The sequence below is a fragment of the Neomonachus schauinslandi genome, chromosome 1, assembly GCF_002201575.2.
Source record: "Neomonachus schauinslandi chromosome 1, ASM220157v2, whole genome shotgun sequence".
Lineage (NCBI taxonomy): Eukaryota > Metazoa > Chordata > Mammalia > Carnivora > Phocidae > Neomonachus > Neomonachus schauinslandi.
In genome coordinates, this window is record NC_058403.1 from 17771535 (window position 1) to 17791764 (window position 20230).

The following is a 20230-nucleotide window of genomic DNA, read 5'->3' on the forward strand; positions in this document are numbered from 1 at the left end:
ACACAATGTAAGTCAGTATGATGACCTTTGCAAATGAACTCTCCTGGGTGAATATTTCATTTGCTAGTCTTAAATACTCACCCCCTATTCCAAACAGAAAAGTCCCCAAGATTCTAGGAGACCAGGTAGTTCCAAGGACAGTATATCAGAATCATTTCCATATTACGTTTTCCTGCCCGCTCTGCACCCTCAAAATTCACGTCATTCCACAGGCCGTTCCCAGAAAAAGCCAACTGCCCTCTGAGCTAGTCTGACCCAAGTGTGTTGAATAATATCAAACCCTCTTCCAGTTTTAGACAAACTGCCCTCAAATTGCGGGAGGGGAGCGAGGGCAGATGCTGGAGAGACTTGCCCTCTGGCTGGCCTGATTCTAAGCAGAGCAGTCCTGAGTGGATTTTTAAACACCATCTCTCACCTCTCAGGACTAATGTTCAACGGAGAAATATGTGAAGGGGAAAGCCCCTTAAATGGATAAGTTGCAGCAAAACTCCAAAAGCCTTGAAAATGAGGGAGAAAACTGCTAGAAGAAGAAACTGGGAGAGTGTTATGCCCAAATGCATCATCTGTTCTGACAGGCAAATTTCACAAGGAGCCAAACCTTGACAATTCTCCTCCCGTTTTTTGTTTTTTTTTTTTTAATTGCTTCCCTGGCAACCTCTCATCAAGCTGCGGCAGTCACACTACACTGCAGGTGCACACTCTGCTTTCATCTCCCTCTCGGCGAGACTAATGTATTCAGGTGAACGGTGCAGGTGGAGAGTGAAGGGGTGTGCAGAAGATGGGGGGCCAGTGCCACCTCCACTGTCCCCCAGCATGAGTCCCAGACTATGGGGCAAGATAGCATTTCCTCCCCTTATGCTCCGCTCTTACCATTTATAAATTTTCCATCTCTGAAATGCTACTGAAAGGTAATGAGTTAGATAATTTGCTTGGGGGCGTTTGTTTTATTTCTTTGATAGCAAGTAGGATAACAAAACAATGCCAATGCACTATAGGGTGTTGACATATTTTATAAACATCATAGAAGAGCTAGCAAACATAATGACCAAATCTCGCACAGTGAGAGTTTTGTGTATCTAAATTGTGATAGTGGAAGGGAATAAAAAGGAAGCTGGAAAATAAATAAACAAAAACTACATGTGTTGCCGAGATGATTATATAAGATGTGAAGTGCACACACACACACACACACACACAAAGGTTAGCAGATATTAGACTGCCACACAAAAAAAGGGACCCTGTGGGGCACCTGCGAGGCTCAGTCTGCTGAGCGATGACTCTTGATTTCGGCTCAGGGTCATGATCTCTGGGTCCTGAGATTGAGCCCTGAGTGGGATCCATGCTGGGCATGGAACCTGCTAGAGATTCTCTCTCCCTCTGTCCCTCCCTCCACACTTACATGCATGCACTGTCTCTCTCTCTATAAAAAAATTTTAAAAGCGGGGGAGGGGGATGAACCCTGTCCTCAAAATCTACCATTTTAGCAGATGAAGAGATACAGGTCTGGGATATTTTAATAAATATTTACTTAATATGGCTACACAAAATCAAGAGGTTAAAGCAACAGGAAGTTTGCCTTAGGCATGGCTGAAGTACTACAGGGAGATGCTAATCCCATCTTCCCACACATTTGAAGCAATAATATACCTCTCCACTGACCCTATGTGTTTCTACTTTAAACCATCTCTACTGTCCTGATCCAGGGTGATTTGGAAGTTGGACAAGAATATCCTACAGAAATGTATCAGTTTTTGAACTTCCTCAGCAGCTTGCTATTTGTCTCCAATGCTAATTCCTTTCTTAAAAAGACAAATGCTAGATTGCTGTGTTTTCCCAATAAATTGAAGTAAGATATATCTTCCAGTCCAGATCTCAATTCCTGTTACCAGTATAGCTCACTTAGTCAAAAAACATTTATTTACTATTCCACAACAAGATGGTGACATAGGAGGCTCCTGAATTTCCCTCCTCCTACACATGCACCAAATGTACAGCTATACATGGAACAATTCCCTCTGAGAGAAATTCAGAAACTGAGTGACTCCTACATATGGGACTACTGAAAAAATACCCATATCAAAACAGGTAGGAAAGGCTGAGAAACCTTACCATAAATCCCACACTCAGCATAATGACATACAGTTGGGAGGGAAGGAGCCCCCAAATCCCAGCTTCTCCCTGAGGAGAAAGGAGCTTGGGCCCCACATTTAGCTCCCCAACTTTGAAGACTTCCACCAGACAGAAGGCACCAAATCACTTGGCTCTGAGAGTCAGCGGGGCTTTCACTCAGGGGTCCCAATGGACCTTGGCCAACATAATAGCATGGCTACCTGCTCAGGGCTCAGTGCGGAGAGCAGGCAAAAATGCTCATCTCCCAGTCTTTCCTTTCAAGAGTTTGACTGCATAATTCAAAAGCTCCTGAAGAAGAGTCTAGCTCCTAACCAGCACACATCAAGCTGACAATGACCAGATCCTCCCCAGAGCCTGAGTGAGCTGGTGAGCACTTCCCCTTCTCCTCACCCTGGAGCACTCCCGACAATAAAACTAAGTCTCCAGTTTCTCCCTGGAAGGAGCTAGTCCACACATCTAGTGCTCTGACTTTTACAGCAGTCACCTAACCTGGCTTGGAGAGCCAACGGGACTTGCATTGAATCCCACAGGACCATAAAAAACAAAGAAGGAGTTTTTAAACCATGTAGGAGCACCCCCATCTCCCTGTAGCCCTACCCCTGGGCCCAGCACAGAGACAGCAGACAAGTGCCCAATTCCCAGTTTCTCCCAGGAAGGAGACTGACTGCACACTGTTCCAGCCACTGCCTGAGGGTCCAGCTTCTAATCAACCTGCATCACCAGGGAAATGCACATCAAGACCACAATAAGATATCACCCCACACCTACTAGAATTTCTATTATCAAAAAGACGAGAGTTAACAAGTGTTGGTGAGGATGTACAGCAAAGAAAAGCCTCTTGCACTGTTGGTGGGAATGTAAATTGGTACAGCTACCCTGGAAAACAGGCTGGAGGTTCCTCAAGAAATTAAAATTTGTTGGAGCCACTAAAAGCAGAAATGGCAATTTCTTACACATAAATACACATACACTTAAACACAGAATCACTGTTGGGTGGAGGTAGTTATTGACATGACAAAGTCACAATTTGCTTTCAAGAAGAAATAGTGGAGCTTTCCTTTGGTGGGGCTGATCAGAGTATCAAGGAGATCACAGAGAAACAACTGAATATTGCTGGCACACTCCACTGCCTGGTGGGAACAGATAATTGATCCAACCCCTTGAAAAACATTTTGGTAAAAAGTCCACCTCTTAAAATGAGGTAACATCATTTCACTTCTAGGAACATGGCCTAAGTAAATAATCCTAAATAATCCAAATAGGGGGAAGCTTCTTATAGGTATTTATCATTGCATTATTAAAATGAGTCAAGTAAGTATTCTATATCTGGTTGGGATCACGGTTACTTGGATGTATGTATTTACCTAAACTGATTAAATTATTCACTTAGGATCTGTACATTTTGCTATAACTTTTATCTCAAAAAGTAAATAATAAATGTATATAAATAAAATTTCCTTTCCTTCTTTTTTAAAAATAAAAGAGCCAAATACCAATTGACCCAAAAGACCCTACACAGGGAAATACTACCCTTGGAGGATCCATTTGATTATATCTTATGACATTATTAAAGTATGGATTTAATCATGATTGCTTCTAATAGTATAAGAAACATGTAGTAAGATGTTAATTGAAAAATAAATACAAAACACTATAGAGAGAATGTAATCACAAGAATGGTAAAATATGTTTAAGTAGAAGACTAAAAGTTAATGTAGCTAAATATTAACAGTAATTGTCATAATAGAATTATGAATGATTCTTTTCTTCCTTCTATTTTTCTGTATTTTCAACATGTTATATAATGAGCCTCATTAAAGCAAGAAAAAAACCCTTTTTTAAAATAGTGAGTAAAGTGCTGCTCGCCGTCACTCTCTGCCCCCCTCCACTCAGTTCTTGAGCAAATTAGCAGGCCTGGATGACACTATACCTAATTATGAATAAGAATTCATCAAAAATGATCTAACATGAAGTGTGTGCAAAAATAGAGTCCAACACCCTCTTCAAAAAGAAAGTAAATTAGTAAATTTATAACAACACTGGAAACAAGGTTTACCAGCTGACCAGAAAAGTGTAGACTTCTAGAAGTGATAGAGCAATGGCAAATAGATGGGGTACAGATCCCAAAAGAGCTGAGGAACCCCTCTCAATAGACAAAACATCCCAAAAGGTGGTTTTTCCCAAGGGAACTCCAGAATAATACCATAGTCAGAGGCAGTGGAGGCAAGAAGAAGCATGTGACAGTGTTTTCGATAATTAACTGAAGAGTGCCACAGATAAGACAGCCAATCCCAGCCCCCATTCCTCTGCCCATTCCTCATTCCTTCACATTTGTCCCCCAATGAGAGTTATGAGTACCCCTTTCTAACAACTCTGGCATGGGAGACTACCAGAGTGGCTACTGAGAAAAAGAAAGAGTCTCTGTCTGCCAAGAGATACTGGGAGCCTCATTCCCAAAAGTCAAGCCTCCTTTACACCTTCTTAGCCACGTGTTGGTCCTCTTCTCCTGTGGACTCACCAAAGGTGATTAGTTTGCATCAACTGCCAGACAAACAGGGATCCTCATTTAGCTTGAGAAAATACACTTAGTAGCAACAAACTGTTCAATCTAGAATCTCAACCACATGTAAGAGCAAACAAGAAACACTTAAGTATTTAAGGAATTAAACACTATAAAAGAGACATTCTGAACTCAATAAATACCTATTAACAGGGGGAAAAATTTTTTTAATTTTTTTTTTTTATTTGAGAGAGAGAGAATGAGAGATAGAGAGCACGAGAGGGAAGAGGGTCAGAGGGAGAAGCAGACTCCCCGCCGAGCAGGGAGCCCAATGCGGGACTCGATCCTGGGACTCCAGGATCATGACCCGAGCCGAAGGCAGACTCCCAACGACTGAGCCACCCAGGCGCCCAGGGTGAAAAATTTTAACTGAAAAAACTTTAAAATATTAGAAGAAAAAATAGTACCAATATTGGAAAGAAAAAGACAAAACTATTACTATCTAACAATGGGAATGCCCATCTAGGACACACAAGACAATCTACTAATAAACTTTTTGAACAAACAGAATTTAGTTAGATGGATACAAGATCAACATATAAGAATTAATGGTTATTTTTCTAGACCTGAAATAACTAAAAAGCATATACTCAAATATCCCATAATAGCAAATAACATATTCATAATTAAGTTTAATAAGAGATGCACATTTATGAAGAATGCTGTAAAATTTTACTGAAGAAAGTAAAAGAAGTTCTAAAGTAATAGAAGTGCAAACTATGTTTCTAGATGGGAAGATCCAATATTGAAAGATATCAGATCTCTGTAAATTTATATATAAATTTGATACAATTTTCAATCAAAATCATAAAAGGATGTTTAAATGAAATGAAATAAAATACAATAAAATGAAATGAAATAGATAGTACAATTTTATTTTTTTTATTTTATTTTTTTTTAAATGTTTTATTTATTTATTCATGAGAGTCAGAGAGAGAGAGAGAGAGGCAGAGGCAGAGGGAGAAGCAGGCTCCCCGCCTAGCAGGGAGCCCGATGCGGGACTCGATCCCGGGACTCCAGGATCATGACCTGAGCTGAAGGCAGTCGCTTAACCAACTGAGCCACCCAGGCGCCCGATAGTACAATTTTAAAAAGAATAATGAGGAGGGACTTTCTGGACCACTCTAAGTTTGAAGAATAGTGTGACATTGTTCCAAGAACCGATAAATAGACCAATATGAAAAAATAAAGCATGTGATATTTCAAATCAGGAGAGAAAAGACCAACAATTCAATAAATGATGTTGGAATAACAGGCTAGCTATTTAAAGACAGATTAAAAACTAAGCTCAATAAAACATTAAAGGTATTAAAAATTATATAAATATTAGGAAAAATACAGGAGAACGTTATGTCTTAATCTTTAAGTAGGGAATACTTTTGTAAGACACAAAAGCCATAAAATGAAAAGATTTTAAAAATTCAAATATTTTAAATACTATAAAGATTATAAATAAAATTCAAAGATGAGACACTGACCAGGAGAAAATATTTCTGACATCTATGACAGATAGATATTAATAACCAGTATAAAATGCCCCTAGATGGGGCGCCTGGGTGGCTCAGTTGGTTAAGCATCGGGCTCTTGATTTCAGTTCAGCTCATGATCTCAGGGTTGTGAGATCGAGTTCCGAGTTAGGCTCCACACTGAGCATGGAGCCTGCTTAAGATTCTCCCTCTCCCTCTGTCCCTCCCTTCCCCCCCCCTCCTCCCCACTGTCCGCACATGCTCTCTGTCTCTCTCTATATATATAAAAAAAATGAAAGAAAAAGAAAAAAGTGTCCCTAGAAATCAATAAAGACTGAAAAAAAGCCTAACAAAAACAAAGAAATTCAGAGAAGAAATACGTGTCTAATGAATATTTTTTAAATATGCTGAACTTCCACTATAATTTGGAATATGCAAATTTTTAAAATAATGAGTTAAAAAACTTATCTAATGGGCAAAAATGAAAAAGCAGGGTAACATTGTATTCTGACAAGAGTGTATGTAGGGAAACAGACTCTCATTAGTGAGAAAAATTGGAACAGACTTTTTGAAGTATAATTTTTCAGTACTTATCAAACCTCTACTTGTGCATTTTCTTATACCTACAAAATCCACTTTTAGGATTATGTGCAATAGACACACTCAGTATCCACATAGAAGACTGTTCATTGTAGCATTTTAGGGTAGATGTATGGACAAGAATAGTAAATGGTTAGATAAACAATAATACAGCCATAGTGTATAATGCCATGAAAGTCATTTTTGTGGTAGAAAAATAGGTACTGGCATAAAAAGATTACCAAGATATATTAGTAAAAAAAGAAAATTCTTAAGTGTAAGCATACACAGGAAAAGGTCAAGTGAATATATCAATGCATTAAACAGTGATTACTTCTTAGACAGGAAGGGGGTAAAGCACTGGGAGAAAGTAAAAAGGAACTTTCAATTTTACTACCTATATTTTTATTGTTTGATTTTTTTTTTGAAATGAGCATATGTCGAGACCAGCAGAAATGATACACTCAGATAAGTTCTTACTGTGGTGACAAGTGTTTACTTAACCGAGGTAAAATAATGTGACCACTTAAAACAAAGGTGTACTTGATGGTACTGTGAACATATTTCCCTAAAGCTTCGCTTGCATGGATGGACCTCATTCGGGTAAGCTACTAGGGGTCTTGTCTCTCTCTTCACACTTAGGTACTTTCTCCTGCCAGTCCGGGGAGGAGTCACATGCTAGCACCATCCCCCACCTTCCACAATGATGCACAGCCCTGTGTCTCTCCCACCATCTAGATCCAATCTTCCTCTTATCCATGTCAGATTTCTAGCTCTCCCATCCAGGGATTGCTCTCAATATCACATAAAGACTTTCCAAGTAAGAGAACTGGCAACAGTATATTCCAGCATGTAAAGTTGACCACTTGGCGGGGCGCCTGGGTGGCTCAGTCCGTTAAGCATCTGACTCTTGATTTCTTCTGAGGTCATAATCTCAGGGTCCTGAGATCAAGACCCCCAACCTGCTCAATGCTGAGCCTGGAGCCTGCTAAAGATTCTCTCTCTCTCTTTCTCCCCCTCTGCCCCTCCCCACTTGTGCATGTGAGCCCTCTCTCTCAATAAGTAAGTAAGTAAGTAAATAAATAAATAAATAAATAAATAAATAAATAAATAAATAAATAAATAAAGTTTACTCCTTGTATAATTCTTTTGAACAAAGGGGGAAAACATTTAAATATATATACATCGGAAAAATTACCACAAGAAACAGAAGAAAAACTTAAATAATTCTCTACCCTCTCAGAGAGATTAAAGAGGGGGCAGAAATTATATGCAAAGATTTTGTGAAGAGGGATATGAAATTAAAGAGGAAATAAGAAAGGTGGTGAATATGAGCTGGCAGAGTCCACAAAAGAAATCAAAGTGAACAATACAAATACCATAGAAATAAAAAAATACATAGAAACATAAAACAATGTAATAAATAATTATTTTTTGAAAAGTATTGAGAACATGAAAGAAAGACTTATAAAAATCCAGAAATTTAAATGGCAAAGGACAGAGAAAAATTAGAAAGATAGATATGGAAGAGAGATGAAACAGAGCCAAAACTCAAGCTTGAACAATGAAGGAAGTCAGACAAATGGATCTGAAAATAATGTTCAAATATTAAATAAAACACATTTCTGAAATAAAGGGAGACTGGAATCTGGGGCTCAAAGGGGCATACCATATTCCAGGGAAAAACAATTTGTTGCAGTCATCAACATGATACATCCTTGTAAGGCTGCTTACCTTTAAGAATAAAAATAGAATTTTAGGAGCATTCAGTCAGAAAAAGCAATTCACCTACCAAGGAGAAAAATCACAATGGCCTCAGATTTCTTCACAGCCACATCAGGACCAAAAAAAAAAAAATTTGAGCCAAGAAGTTTATAAATAGCCCTTCTTGGAGAAAACTGCTTGATGATAAATTCTCATCAAACAAGTGCTATAATCAAAAGAACTGAGAAAGAAAGAATTAATGGCATAAAAGTATTTGTAATTTGCACTGAACTGATTAGAATATAGAAGGCTGAAAATTATGCAAATGCATAAACATTGAAATGTATAAGCAAGCATAGATCTAAGGCAAAATGGGCAAGGACAGGGAAAGGGGATCTGGAGAAAAGTACAAATATGTTAATTTCCTAATCTTTCATATCAGGAGTTAAAAGATATTATTTATTCCTGATATTCCAAGTTTCCTTCTGATATTTCCCTTCTGTCTGAAGAGGTTCCTTTAGCAATTCTTTCACAGTAATTTAAGGTTTGTTTAACAGTAGAAAAAAAAATGTGAGCCATCATATACTAATAGACCAAAAATGAACAATGACATGATCATCTCAACAGATGCAGGGGAAAAGTATTTAATAAGCTTCAACACCCAATTGTGATAGAAATATGGCAAACTGGAAATAAAACAGAACCTCCTCAATCTAATAAAAGGCCATCCATATAAACCCTAGAGACAGAAAACTACTAATTAGGAATTTTTAAAGACTAGAGCAATGGAGAAATATACTGTGTTCATCAATCAAAAAATGCAACAGTGTTAAAATAAGATACCAGTCCCCCCCCAATTGATTTATAGATGTGACATGATTCCAAAATATGTTTTTTTTTATAAATTACAAGCAGATTCTAAAATTTATATAGAAATGCAAAACACCTAGAAAAGCCAAAGAAAAGAAAAAGTTGGAAGTCTTTCAAAAAAGAAAAACAAAATTGGAAGTCTTTTTTTTTTTAAGATTTAACTGTACTTATTTTAGAGAAAGAGAGAGAGAGTACAAGCGTGAGAGGCAGAGGGAGAAGGAGAGAGAATCTCAAGCAGACTCCACGCTGAGCACAGACCCCGACATCAGGCTCGGTCTCAGGACCCGAGCCAAAACCAAGAGTTGGATGCTTAAACAACTGCACCACCAGGCATCCTTAAATTAAACTTCTGCTTAGTACTGTGTGTACACTTAGACTCAGTATGAACCTACAGTAATCAAGTGAGTCTGGTATTGACATAAAAATGTATGGAACAAAATAGTGAGTCCAGAAATGGACCTACACATATATAGCTCATTGATTACCAAGAAAGGTACCAATGTGTTTCAGGGTGAAAAGGATATTCTTTTCAACAAATAGTGCCAAAAAGTTGGATATTCCCACACAAAAACAAAAGAGGGAATGTTAACCTCCTCTTCACACCATATCCAAAACTTAGCTCAAAAAGGATAGACCTAAATGTAAGGGTTAATTTTTTTTTTAACTTGTAGAAGAAAACACAGGAGAAAAAATTTTTTTACCTCTAGTTACACTAGATTTCTATAAGAACATAAACCATAAAAGCAAAAAAAAAAGTGGTAAATTGGACTTAAAAATTAAAAAGCTTGTTCTTCAAAAGGTACTGTTAAAAAAATAAAAAGGCGAGTCATAGACTGGGAAAAATATTTGCAAAACATATAGCTGATAAAGTATTTGTTGGGAGAATATATAAAGGACACTTAGGACTCAGTAAGACAAACAATCCAATTAAAAAATTGGAAAAATTTTTTGAAAAGACACTTCATCAAACAAAATAGATAAGTGAGCATATACAAAGATGCTCAATATCATTAGTCACTAGGGAAATGCATACTAAAACCACAAACAGGCATAAGAATTAAAAAAAAAACAAATTTACAATACCAAATGCTGGTGAGAATGTGGAACAACTAGTTCACTCATATGCTGTGGGTAGAAATACAAAATGGTACAACCACATGAGAAACAGTTTAGCAGTTTCTTATTGAGTAGAAATGCACTCTTACCATACAACTCAGCAATCTCACTCCTAAGTATTTACCCAAGAGAAATGGTAACATATGCCCAAAGACATGCCTTTGAATGTTCACAATCACTTTTTTCATTAACAACCAAAAATTTGCTGTGGCCGATGTCAAAGAGGTTACTGCCTATGTTCTCCTCTAGGATTCCTAACCTCTTCCATATCAGCCACAGCAACTTCTTTCAGGATACATCTCCAAACCTAGTGAAACAAAAGCAAAAATGAACTTTTGGGACTTCATCAAGATAAAAAGCTTCTGCACAGCAAAGGAAACAGTCAACAAAACAAAGAGGCAACCCACAGAATGGGAGAAGATATTTGCAAATGACACTGCAGATAAAGGGCTCATATCCAAGATCTATAAAGAACTTCTCAAACTCAACACCCCCCAAAAAAATAATCAAGTAAAAAAATGGGCAGAAGACATGAACAGACACTTCTCCAAAGAAGACACACAAATGGCTAACAGACACTTGAAAAAATGGTCATCATCATTAGCCATCAGGGAAATTCAAATCAAAACCACACTGAGATACCCCCTTACACCAGTTAGAATGGCAAAAATTGACGAGGCAAGAAACAACAAATGTTGGAGAGGTTGTGGAGAAAGGGGAACCCTCTTACACTGTTGGTGGGAATGCAAGTTGGTACAGCCACTTTGGAAAACAGTGTGGAGGTTCCTAAAAAATTTAAAAATAGAGGTACCCTATGACCCAGCAATTGTACTAGTGGATATTTACCCCAAAGACACAGATGTAGTGAAAAGAAGGGCCATATGCACCCCAATGTTCATAGCAGCAATGTCCGCAATAGCCAAACTGTGGAAAGAGCCGAGATGCCTTCAACAGATGAAGGGATAAAGAAGATGTGGTCCATCTATACAATGGAATATTACTCAGCCATCAGAAAGGATGAATACCCAACTTTTACATCAACATGGATGGGACTGGAAGAGATTATGCTAAGTGAAATAAGTCAAGCAGAGAAAGACAATTATCATATGGTTTCCCTTATTTGTGGAACATAAGGAATAGCATGAAGGACATTAGGAGAAGGAAGGGAAAAATGAAGGGGGGGAATTGAAGGGGGAGATGAACCATGAGAGACTATGGACTCTGAGAAACAAACTGAGGGTTCTAAAGGAGAGGGCAGTGGGGAGATGGGTTAGCCTGATGACGGGTATTAAAGAGGGCACGTACTGCATGGAGCACTGGGTGTTATACGAAAACAATGAATCATGGAACACTACATCAAAAACTAATGATGTACTGTATGGTGACTAACAACAAAACAAAACAAAACAAAATAAAATAAAATAAACAACAACAACAAAAAACCACCAAAAATTTGCAAATGACCCAAATGTCCACCAACTGGTGAATATAAACAAATTTGTTGTATATCCATATAATGGAATACCAAATGGAAAGGTTCAGACATGAAAAGACTGCATATTGTATGGCTCCATCTATCCAAAATTCTGGAAAGGGCAAAATTACAATGACAAAAAGCCATTTAGGGGTTGGGCTTAGGGCCAGGGGCCAGGCATAGGAAGAAGCAAGAAAGGAGGCAGAAGGGAACTTTTTGGAGTGATAGATATGTTCTACGTCATGATTGTGGCGGTAATGACACAATAGTAACATAAACTGTGTTTTTGTGTAATTATACAAAAATACAACTTATAGGGGCACCTGGGTGGCTCAATCAGTTAAGAGTCAGCCTTCAGCACAGGACGTGATCCCAGAGTCCTGGGATGAAGCCCCATGTCAGGCTCTCGACTCAACTGGGAGTCTGCTTCTCCCTCTCCCTCTCCCTATGCTGCTCCCCTGTCTGTGCTCTCTCTCTCTGTGTCAAATAAATAAATAAAATCTTTTTAAAAAATACAGCTTATAAAACCGTATTTTCATGTAATTACACAAAATAAAATTGTATACGTTTGTCAAAACTCAGATTGCCTGCTTAAAATTGTCAAATTTGTGGTATATATATTTACTTCATTAAAAGTGATATTTTTTAAAGCAGAAAACTAGAAAGAAGGTCATATTCCACAACAAGAATTCCATAATAAAAGTCTAATCTCATAGCTAGGATGCTTTATATTCTTTGTAAATGATTATTGTAAACTTGAAAAACCCATAGGAATCCTCCAAAAACTAGCAGAAATAATATGAGAATTCAGTAAGATGACTGGCTATGAAAGTAATACATAAAGATATTGAGCTTTACTATACATGCAAATAGTGTAAAAAATCATAACAGAGGAAAACATCACCTTTAAAACTCAGAAATATACAAATTGATGGTTGCCAGAGGGGAGGGGATCAGACAATGGGCATAATGGGGGAAGGGCAGTGGGAGATACAGGCTTCCAGGGATGGAATGAGTAAGTCATGGGAATAAAAGGCACAGCATAGGGAATATAGTCAATGGTATTGTAAAAACGCTGTAGGCTGACAGATGGTAGATGCACTTGTGGGGAGCACAGCATAATGTAGAGACTTGTCGAATCACTACACTCTACACCTGAAACGAGCGTAACATTGTGTATGAACTATCTTCAATAAAAATTCTTTTTAATTCACAAGTTTACAAAATATATATGCAACACCTATGGAGAAAGTTCATGTCACTCCTGAGGAAAAAAGGAAAAGAAAAGAAAAAGAAAATAGGTAACTATAAAGGTATATTCTATTCTTGGTTAGGAAAATTTTGTACTGAAAGTTTTTTTCCTCCTAAATTGAACTATAAATTAATGACAATCTCAATCAATAGAATATACTCTAGAAATAGTCCCAAATATACATTCTCACTTTGAATATGATTAATAGGTTACTTCAAATCATTTAGACAAAGTATTTAAATAAATGATATTGGGATAACTTTTAAGCTTTTGGAAAATATGTTTACATGCATACCTCATTCCCTAAGTACAATAAATTCTATTTACATCAAGGATTTATATGCTAAAAAATAAAATCATAAAATTTAGAAGAAAATATGAGGGTTTTTTTTTTTTACTATCCTACAGTTGGGAAGATCTATCTAAGCTTACATAAAATTCAAAATTCAGAAAGATAAAAACTAATAAATTTGACTACATAAAACTTTTAACTACCTGCAATGCAAAAATTTACTGTAACTAAATTCAAATGATAAATTTCAAACTGGATAAAAACAAATTGGCAACACAAATGACAAAGTGCTTATTTCCTTAAAATTAAAATTGCTTGTAAGTTAATAAAGAGACAGTCAGCCAATAGAAAATATGGCAAAGAACATAAAGAAGGAATAAGGGTAAAAAGAAGTGCAAATGGCCTATAAAATGAAAAGATGCTCAACTTCACTTATAATTAAAGAAATTAATATAAAATAGGAATGAGGTGCCATTTTTCAGACAGACAAGAAGCCAAAATTTTATTACTATTTGGCCATGTCCACTGTAGCTTCCTAATGAGATAAGAAATAGGACACAGATCTTTGTAACTTTGGGGCAGGAGAGGTTGCCTTTTATGAGAATGATTACTCACTGAGTGCAAGTTTGGCTCCTGTCCCACCCAAATGGTATGAGATACAGAGAGTATGTAGCCCAGGGCACCTTCAACTTGAACCAGAGAATTCCAGGTTCAACTCTAAGAGGAATAAAGGAGGCACTGGGAAACTGTATCCTCGCTTTGATCAAGCCCTACTGTGGTGGTTTGCAAACTTCGGTGAATATCAAAATCACCTGGAGGGCTTGTTAAACCACAGAGATTGCTGGGCCCTGCCTTGAGAATTTATGATTCAGGAGGTCGAGGGTAGGACCTGAGAACTTGTATCTGTTACCAAGTTCCTAGGTAGTGATGCTGTTCTGGGGCCAGGGACCACACTTTGAGAACCTCTGGTCCAGGGACTTGCCCTGTTTGTTTGCTGTCTCAGTGGCAAACTGAAATAAAAGCAAAATTGACTGGAGTCCCGTTGCCAATCTTCAAAGCCAGACCATCCCTCTGTGGTTTGGCTTAGCTTACCAACTGGTAAAGACATGGATAATAAAATCCTTTCCCACAGTGCTAGTGAGAGAATAAACATACGCAGCCCTTCTCCATTTGGCAATATTTCTCAAAATTCACACACATAGATCTTTGGTCCAGGAATTCCATTTCTAGGTATTTATCCTACATATATGCTCTCCTCAAAATGCACATAGATGATATGTACAAAGAAAGATGCTTATTGTAGTATATTGCTAATAGCTGAAAATCAGAAACAAATGTCAGTCACTTGGGAATTGTTGAAATAAATTAGGCTACATCTCAAGGGAATATTTTGCAGCCATTAGGATGAATGTGGTAGATTCATCATACTGAAAGGGAAAGATGCCCACAGTGTAATGCAAAAGATAAATTGCAAAATAGTACATGGCGCGTGATCCAATTTTCGTCAAAATTAAAAAGGTATATATATGACAAATGGTATGAATAATATGATATATAGAAAGATTTGATGGATATGTATGCACAGCGTATGCGCGCGTGTGTGTAAGCAAGGTATGCACGCGCGTGCACGTGTGTGTGTGTGTGTAAGCCAGGTTTCTGAAGGGCCCCTTATAGACTTAGCCTAGGGAAAGGGAGCTGGAGCCTCACAGACAAGGACACCACCTGGCTAGGGGGAAAACATGTATGACGTTGAAAGACATTAACTTTAAAATTTTCCTGTTTGAATTATTTTATAACAAGCACATATACCCTCTTTAATTTATTTAAAACCCATTTTTTAAAAGTCCATGCAAAAGCCCGGAAGATGGCAGCGGCCAGAGGCGGGCGGCGTCTGCCGGGCTGCTGCGGAGCCCCCGCCTGCCTGCCCGGGAACTGTCGGCTCCAACCCGCTCTACCACAAGGAGGTTGTTGATCATTACGAAAATCCTAGAAACGTGGGCTCCCTTGATGAGACAGCCAAAAATGTTGGAACTGGATGGATGGGTGGCGGCTCCGGCATGTGGTGATGTAATGAAATTGCAGATTCGAGTGGATGAAAAGGGGAAGATTGTGGACGCCAGGTTTAAAACATCGGGCTGGGGGGCTGCTATTGCCCCCAGGTCGTTCGTTAGCCACTGAACGGGTAAAAGGGAAGACGGTAGAGGAACGCCTTAGCCATCGAGAACACGGACATTGCCAAGAAGCTCTGCCTTCCCCCGCTTGAAATTGCACTGCTCCACGCTGGCCGAAGACGCAATCAAGGCTGCCCTAGCGGATTACGAACTGGACCCAGAACCCAAGAAAGGAGAGGTGGAGAAGGAATGAGCCCTCCTTGAAGCGTCCAGCTGGTCACACTTGCTGTCTGTCCACCCGCCGCGCAATCACTGTAGATGTTCAGAAGCCCCCACGCTATAGCAGAAGAGCCCGGAGTCAGGCAGGGCCTTTGCTGGTCACGTGGTGGCTCCCATGCAAGCAAAAGGCACACGTTACTCGTTCCAAATCCTGTGCTTTCTTTCAGCCCACTTTTTTTTTCTTTTTTTTTTTTCGCCTTAACCCCTTTTGTGTATGTTTTGAATTGTGTGCATGGCCTCAAAACTGAAATCAGTCACGAAGTCTCAAGTGTGGCAGTCCACGAAGTGCGCAAATACCTAATTTCACCTGAATCTATCTTGGGGAAGATTACCAGTAGAAGGCCTTGGTATGATTATTTGATACAACCAATTATTGTATGTAAAATAGATTTGAATGTATATATAATAAAAGAATGTAAGACCATATTTTTCTCTGATAAGCCTTTCTTGGATCCCTCACTCACCCCAGGGTCCTGCCCAGAGCCCCTTGGGGCTCCCAGACACTGAACCGTGATGACGTGTGCACATTTCTGAGCAAACTGGACAGTAAAGACCACAGACAGAGATGGCCAGATGTGCGTCACATTTTATGGACTGGGGGAGAAAGTGAAAGGAGAGAGCCATCTCTTTTTGTTGTGCTTTGCAAAATAATAGATTGACAAAAAAAACTCAATGCAAGAGCAATAACCTAACACCTCTAATGCCTTGGTGTTAATTTTTATCTATCGGTTATAGATGGTTTGCCAGGGCCTCTATCAGGGAACTTTTTTTTTTTTTTTTGCCTAGGCTTTAATCACTGTGTATAACTGAAATTAAAAAACTATGCTGGGCGAAATAAGTCAATCAGAGAAAGACATGTATCACATGACCTCACTGATATGAGGAATTCTTAATCTCAGGAAACAAAGTGAGGGTTGCTGGAGTGGGGGGTGGGGTGGGAGGGATGGGGCGGCTGGGTGATAGACACTGGGGAGGGTATGTGCTATGGTGAGCTCTGTGAATTGTGCAAGACTGTTGAATCACAGACCTGTACATCTGAAACAAATAATACATTATATGTTAAAAGAAAAAAAAAAGATAGCAGGAGGGGAAGAATGAAGGGGAGGAAATCGGAGGGGGAAACGAACCATGAGAGACTATGGACTCTGAGAAACAAACTGAGGGTTCTAGAGGGGAGGGGGGTGGGAGGATGGGTTAGCCTGGTGGTGGGTATTGAGGAGGGCACGTTCTGCATGGAGCACTGGGTGTTATGCACAAACAATGAATCATGGAACACTTCATCTAAAACTAATGATGTAATGTATGGTGATTAACATAACATAATAAAATAAAATAAGACAGGAAACAGATAAGGCACATATCGCATATCATGCCCTGTCCTTTGCCCTCATTTTAATTTACTCTCCAATGTCTGGAGGAAAATGTACCATCATTACATGATTGAAAGTAAAGGTTTATATTAAGTATCTGCAATTTCTCTATTGACTCAATAGTTGCTTCAGTAACCATTAGCTGAGTTGGTATGACCCCTGCCTCCTTCAGGTGGCCACCATTTCTGAGTTCCGGGCATGGGACAACAATGACAGTATATGACACCATTATATGATGATGATAATATATATGCCAGGATATGCTAAAATACAGAGGACCTAAAATCATCTCGTGGCAAGGGTGTACCTGAAATTAGCATTACTTAGGAGCGTAACAGGAAATTACCAACTTGTAAGAGAAATTAATTAATTCTGTTGTGGGCTTGACATTTGAGACTTTCAGGCAGCTAGGTTAAGCTGGCATTTCAATATGCAAACCTACTGCTCTAAGGTATAAGGCCAGCTCTCGGGGGAGAGAGAGCAGGGCTAGAGGTACAATCCAATCTTAAACTTCTCTTTAGAGTCATGAAAGCTTAAACCATGACGTAAATATTTATATGTTCGGGATTAAAAAAATCTGAAGAGCCAAAAGGAAGCAAATATCCTACATTATTTCTCAACCTGAAATAATAAAATAAGACTTAGAATTCCAATGAATCACACATTTTCTCATTGCCCCCAAAGTCCTATGGAGAGGCCCTATTTCAATCCCTTAGTTACTCCATGAAGAGGTGCTGACAATCTCCATAAAGTTTGTATCATGTGGTAAATTCTATAAAAGTGGACCAATAGCATCAAAACAGACCCAAAATTTTTTGTATCAAACAATATGAACTAAGAAGTTTCTTTCATCCTGGAACCAGCTGTCCTTTTTCCTTAGCAGGCCAAGAATGTCGTGTGTTATAGGTCATATGTCAAGTGCCACTGGACATAACATTTTGGTATGTTCCTGACTGATTTTGGTCACTCACTAATTATCTTTCTCTACTCAAGCCATGTTAAGTGTTTTCTTTAGTTGCCTTAAGACAGGCTCAAAATCCTCTAACTTTCCTATTTTTTTACATTCAACCAAGGTGCTAATGTGATTATAGCACTGTCATTTGGGATACATGATATCATTGCACCCTTCAATTGTGTAAAGGGAACTAGGGTAGAATTTGAGAGATCCACAGAAAAGCAGTCGAACTAAAAAAAAATACGGGGAATCAGAGACTCGAGCAATGCAATAAGACTTTCTAACTAATAATAGCACTTAAATCTTTGTCCCTGGCTTCCTCTATGGAGCTCAAAGCTCTTCACAGCCAATTATTAAATTAATCACCCAAACATTCTTGCACATCAACAGGCAGAAGGTACTGTAAATAGTCATAAAATGGATTGGAAAAACTGTACTACAGAAAACTTAAGTGATTTACCAAATATTACAAAATGAGTCAGAATTGGAACAGAAAATTGTTCTCCATGACACTGATCTGGTCAACGGTCCTGGCTGAATAAGCACCTTTGTTTGTCTGTTTTAAACTTCTCATGTGAGGAGAGACTTAATCATTTCCCTATTGACTGCTGTCTGTTGGTTCTCTTTATTCCTCCTTATTTGTACTCCACAATAATGAAAATGATGCTTGTAATATTTGAATAGCATCATATCTGACAGAATGCCTTTATGTTCATGATTTCCTCTAATTAAGCAAGCCCATCTCTGCCTTCTGCATTCCTTCAACCCTTGACTCAAGCTGACTTGAAGTTGTCAAAAGATACCACCACCCATGGAATGCAGCAGGGAGAGTGAGATTTCGTTTTAGCCACTGTCTCCATTGAAGATACTCAAGATGCCCCTGCTATCTCCTTCCCTACCCAGTTACAGTTTGGCAACAACTATATTCTTCTATCAAAGGCCAGCAGTCCTATCCTAAAGTCACAAGTCATTCTGAGTCACTGTTCCCTTACTTGCTTCCTCAGGGGATAGTAGGCTGCCATTCTAGCCCCAGAGAGCTTCACCTTCTTTGTATTATCTTAACCCTTTGTAAATAATTTCTCCATTAAGTCTTTTCAGCAGGAGAGTGACCACATGAGTTTAGAGTGGGGAGTTACTGAGGAAGACCCTAGAAGCAGGGGTCCTAATTAGAAAGCTGCTGGGATTGTGAGTTCATGCTAGAACATGCATGAAGACAATGGTAGCTCAGGGTAGAAAGTGAGGAAAGTGAGGGATTAGTCAAGGTGAAGATGACCTTCAGACTTTTAGAAAAATATACATTCCTTAAAAATTCTTTAAGACTGTGGTGCAACTTGTGACACTTTTATTTATTTATTTATTTTTAGAGAGAGAGAGCGTGAGAGAGAGCACGCATGAGTGGTGGGGAGGGGGGAGAGGGAGAGGGAGAATCTTAAGCTCCATGGCGGAGCCAGACGTTGGTTTTGATCCTGCAACCCAAGATCATGACCAGAGTCAGACGCTTAACCAAATGAGCCACCCAGGCTCCCCATGATACATTTTTAATTAAAGATAATTTGGCAAAAATGCTGTGGCTTAGTAAGTGTCCGGTCCTTGCGTTTGACATGAAATCAACAGTCACCTTCAAGTGGGCTTGCCCAGCGCACTGCAAGCTGAGCGCACACATCTCGGGTGCAGCGTCCGACTACCCCACATGCACTGCAACCCCCCAGCTTCTCTGGGAGGACGGCAGCTACGCCAAGCCACGGTGGAGAGCACAGAAGATCACATGCCTCTGGAGCCCAGTCTTTTCATGTTCACTGAAGTCAATACCTTTTGACAGTCTGGATACTGAAATTATCCCTCAGTCTAAATATATTGGAATGTGGACAAAAGCATACCATCTAGGGGCGCCTGGATGGCTCAGTCGGTTAAGCGACTGCCTTCGGCTCAGGTCATGATCCTGGAGTCCCGGGATCGAGTCCCGCATCGGGCTCCCTGCTCGGCAGGGAGCCTGCTTCTGCCTCTGACCCTCCCCCCTCTCATGTGCTCTCTCTCTCTCATTCTCTCTGTCTCAAATAAATAAATTTAAAAAA

At 39.1% G+C, this 20230-nt stretch overlaps 1 pseudogene; it reads left to right on the forward strand.

Annotated features, from left to right (window-relative positions):
- The first annotated feature begins 13141 nt into the window (after positions 1 to 13141).
- On the forward strand, positions 13142 to 15807 carry LOC110570097 (annotated as a pseudogene).
- The last annotated feature ends 4423 nt before the right edge of the window (positions 15808 to 20230 follow it).